The following is a 5,084-nucleotide window of genomic DNA, read 5'->3' on the forward strand; positions in this document are numbered from 1 at the left end:
CATGCATTCTAGTTGTTTTATTATCATTTTGTTGTGTTATTGGTGTGTTTTCCTTTGTTTTCAGGTTTTCACTTTAATCGGAGCCCCGATCGAGAAAAGGAGCGAAAAAGAGCCAAAAACCCTAAAATTCAGCATTTTGCTCTTATGGCCAACCCAATGGCGGGCGCCACAGGCCAAGCCATGACGTGTCCAAGCTCAACTTCCCTCAACTCTCACGTTCTCCACTACATCCACTAAGGCGCCTCACTTTGGCCTTGTGGCGGGCGCCATGGCCTTGTGGCGGACGCCACAAGAGGAAAACAGTTTCCCTCCATTTTCAAGTTGAAGGGCATCCAAGTCCATCTTTTTACTTGCTTATAAATAGAAACTCGAATTCACTTTTACAAGCATCCAAACTTAGAGCAGAGGCAAACTCAGAGCAACTTTGTTTCACTTAGGCATATATTCAGTTTTATAAAGTGGTAATCGCTTCGCATTGGAGTGTTACTACAATTGTGTAATCGAGTCTGTGATAGAGTCTGTAATCGAGTTTGGAGCACTTTGGAAGGAAGTTAATCCTGCCGCCATTTTCATTTCCGCATTGCAATTTATTCAACCCTCCGATTGGAGCAGGTTTTTTATTACTTGTCTTTATCTTATTTATTTTCTCGCACTCGCTTTACTTTTATTTATTTCCTCGCACTCACTTTAATTTTATTTATTTTCTCGCACTCGCTTTACTTTATTTATTTCTCCCACTCGCTTTACTTTTATTTATTTCCTCGTACTCGCTTTACTTTTATTTATTTCCTCGCACTCGCTTTAAATTATTTATTTCTCGCACTCGCACTACTTTTATTTACTTTCCGCACTCGCACTACTTTTATTTACTTTAATGCACTTTTACTTTACCATGTCTAACTAAATTTATAAGGTTAGAATGTAAGGATCATAATTGAACCGATAATCCGTACAATTGTTCGTAGAAACACTTAAGGGCTATTTTAACTTTCAACTTAAGTTTTCCCGCACTTCAATTCCGTTGGGTAAGATCGAAAGCCGTCCAACGTCTTTTTAAGCTTAATTGTTTTTAACTATTTCAAAAACAGCGAAAGCGCTTTGTCTAGTTCATTAGGAGTTTTTAACATAAAGAAGAAAAGAGATTTTAAAACTATTTTCGGACGCGTTTATAAGTTTAGAGTCTGGTTCGTGAGAACCTGTTTTGGTTAAGAAATCCAGGTTATAATACTTTTCAACTTAGTCAAGATACTATATTTCTTAAAAATAGGTTTACTACTCTAACGCAATATGCACCTTTTTATAAGTGACAATAAGAGGGTTTGATTAGGGAGTACAACTCGGTTCTGAATACGCGAAAGCGACAATTCCTGTTAAATTAGTTCTTTTCAAAGTAGGAAACATTACCCATAAGTAGCTCTATTAGCAAGTACTTGGATTATCCATTGATTACGTGAATTACATTCGACCCTGTCTTTATTAATTAAATTTATTTCAATACTTTACTTTTCATTGCACACTCCAAAAACACCTATTTTGATTGCCTTTGATAAACACCATAACAATAGATAACGATAGATTGACACTTGGTCTCTGTGGATTTGACAATCTTTTATATTACTCTGACGCGTTCGTATACTTGCGAAAAGCACCGCATCAAGTTTTTGGCGCAGTTGTCGGGGACCAATTTCGTCAAATTTCATTTTCCTGTTGTTATATCGTTTAGACTTAGGCTATTTCCCGCTGGTCAATGCGAAGAACTCGCAGCACCGGAAGTTTAAGCTTAGTATACCCTCTGGCGGAACCTGAACGTTACGCTCGCACACGTTTATTCTTTCATAGAATTAAGAGAGCTATGACCGAAGATCAAAACCAAAGACCTCTTAAGGACTTCGCTCAACCATCTAATGAAGAATCTAGTTCTAGTATAGTAAACCCAACCATCCCAGCTAATAATTTTGAACTTAAACCATCCCTGTTACAACTAGTGCAACAGAGACAATTCGCAGGTCTCGCTACTGAGAACCCAAACCAACATTTAAAAATATTCCTTCAATTAGCAGACACTTTTAAAACCAATGGAGCTTCTCCTGAGGCAATACGTTTAAGATTATTTCCTTTTTTCCTCAGAGATAAAGCCCTATCATGGTTAGATTCCCTTCCACCCAATTCCATTACGACTTGGGATAACCTTAGAAGAGTTTGTCTTGCTAGATATTTTCCCCCGAGTAAAACTGCCGTTCTTCGAGACCATATAACTAGATTTACCCAAAACCAAGGAGAATCGCTGTTCGAAGCTTGGGAGAGATATAAAGAGTTGTTACGAGCATGCCCACATCATGGTTTAGAAAATTGGTTAATCATTCAAACCTTCTATAATGGACTTCATTACAACACAAAAATGACCATCGACGCTGCCGCAGGCGGTGCTCTGATGAACAAACCTTATCCTGAAGCTAGTGCCCTCATCGAAGATATGGCTCAAAACCATCAATCATGGGGAGTCGAACGAGCGACAGTTGAGAAGAAGGAAGCCCAAGGAGGAGTGCATGAACTAAGCTCTATAGACATGATGCAAGCTAAAATGGACGCATTAGCCCTTAAGGTCGAGCATATGTGCATAAACCCGAATACTGTAGCCGCAGTTTCGTCGGATTGTGAGATATGTGGAACCAAAGGACACCAATCTGCAGAATGCAATCTATTAAACGAAACCCACTCTGAGCAAGTGAACTACACCCAAGGGAACCCATACTCGAATACCTATAACCCTGGATGGAGGAATCACCCGAACTTCTCCTATAAAAACAATAACCTTATTCAAAATAATGCACCCCCGAGACCTAGTTATCAAGCCCCAAGATCTAATCAACCTATGCAACCTGTACCACCAAAGCCGAGCCTTGAGAAAATTATGGAAAATTTTATCACCGCTCAAACCCAACAAAACAAGGAGTTCATGAACCAAAACATTCATGTTAACGAATTGATTACTCAGTTAGGAACCAAGGTTGACCAAATAGTTACTCATACCAAAATGCTTGAAACCCATATCTCTCAGGTAGCTTTAAACCAAGCCCCTCAGACTACACCTGGAGGACAATTCCCTGGACAACCTCAACCAAATCCAAGAGGACAAGCCAATGCCATTACCCTACGAAGTGGGAACGCTTATGATGAGCCACCAAAACCTAGATTGAGTGAACCCGGAACTTCTAAGGAATGTACCAAACCCACGGACGAAGTAAAGGAACCAGAGGAATCTGAAAACCAGGAAGGTCGAGAAAAAGGAGAAGAACCTAAAGATAAAACTTACGTACCACCCCTGCCATATAAAACACCTATACCATATCCGCAAAGACTCAAACAAACCCAGATCAATAAACAGTATCAAAAATTTATTAAAGTCATAGAAAAACTTCATGTAGAAATCCCTTTCACAGAAGCCATCACCCAAATACCTTCTTATGCAAAGTTTCTCAAAGACATCCTTACCAACAAACGTAGACTTGACGATCCGAAGCCTTTGGAATGTAATGCTATTTCCGAGGACAAATTAGCAAAGAAAGATAAAGATCCTGGAAATTTCTCCATCCCTTGCCTTTTGGGTAATCATGTCATCGAAAAAGCTTTTCTAGACTTAGGAGCTAGTGTGAGCCTAATGCCTTTAGCAGTTTGTGAGAGGTTAAACTTAGGAGAATTACAACCCACTAAGATGTCACTTCAGCTAGCCGATAGATCTGTTAAATATCCGATAGGCATTTTAGAAGATGTTCCTGTTAGGATAGGTCAGTTATTTATCCTTACTGATTTTGTTGTCATGGACATCAAAGAGGACAATGATATACCGATCCTTCTAGGTAGACCATTCTTATCGACTGCAGGAGCCATAATAGATGTCAAGAAAGGAAAGTTGACATTTGAGGTAGGTGACGAGAAAATAGAATTTATACTTTCGAAATTTCTTATGGCACCTGTGATGGGAGACTCATGTTATGCCTTAGATATCATTGATGAATGTGTTAGAGAATTAGAACAAAAAGAAATTATAAAAACAATTAAGTTACCATCAACTCTCATAAGGGAAGATGATGACTTTAAGAAATCCTACATCGATGATAACCTTTACGAATGTTTATCCCTTACCCCAGATCCTATGCCATGCCCTAAGAAACCAACCTTAGAACTTAAGGAACTACCTAAGAACCTGAGATACGAGTTCCTCGATGAAAAGATGAACCGTCCAGTTATAGTTAGTGCTACCTTGAGCCAAAAGGAAACGAACCAACTTTTAGACGTTTTACGAAGATATCCCTCAGCCTTAGGATATAATATCTCTGACCTGAAAGGTATAAGTCCATCCGTATGCATGCATCGGATTTCGCTCGAAGAAGATTCAAAACCCTCTAGGGAACATCAGAGAAGAATAAACCCTATAATGAGTGATGTTGTTAAAAAGGAAGTTCTTAAGTTACTTGAGGCAGGTATCATCTACCAGATCTCGGATAGTAAGTGGGTGAGCCCTGTGCATGTAGTACCTAAAAAGGGAGGCATCACAGTCGTGCAAAACGATAAAGGCGAACATGTAGCAAAACGTTTAGAAGGAGGATGGCGGATGTGTATAGATTATAGAAAATTAAATAAAGCAACCAGGAAGGATCATTTCCCTTTACCATTTATAGATCAAATGTTGAAGCGTCTAGCCAGACACTCTTACTTCTGCTATCTAGATGGATACTCTGGATTCTTCCAAATACCTATCCACCCTGAAGATCAAGAAAAAACTACCTTTACATGCCCTTATGGAACTTTTGCCTACAGACGAATGTCGTTCGGCCTCTGTAATGCCCCAGCTACTTTCCAACGCTGCATGATGTCAATCTTTGCAGATTACCTAGATGGTATCATGGAAGTGTTTATGAATGATTTCTCGGTTTGCGGATTTGATTTCAACGAAAGCGACACCCCTTGTTGAAATAAGATTAAAATTGTCTTGCTAACCTTGAGAAAATCCTGGAGAGATGCGTGGAGGTGAACCTCGTGCTAAACTGGGAAAAGTGTCATTTCATGGTAACCGAAGGAATAGT

General features: G+C 39.3%; 1 non-coding gene across 1 annotated transcript; it reads right to left on the bottom strand.

The window, feature by feature from the left end:
• Positions 1-2,236: 2,236 nt before the first annotated feature.
• On the bottom strand, positions 2,237-2,343 carry LOC127108960 (small nucleolar RNA R71). Its single transcript, XR_007796454.1, has one exon. It is a non-coding gene; the product is annotated as a small nucleolar RNA R71 (small nucleolar RNA).
• Positions 2,344-5,084: the final 2,741 nt, after the last annotated feature.

Source organism: Lathyrus oleraceus, chromosome 7 (assembly GCF_024323335.1).
Source record: "Lathyrus oleraceus cultivar Zhongwan6 chromosome 7, CAAS_Psat_ZW6_1.0, whole genome shotgun sequence".
Taxonomy (NCBI): domain Eukaryota; kingdom Viridiplantae; phylum Streptophyta; class Magnoliopsida; order Fabales; family Fabaceae; genus Lathyrus; species Lathyrus oleraceus.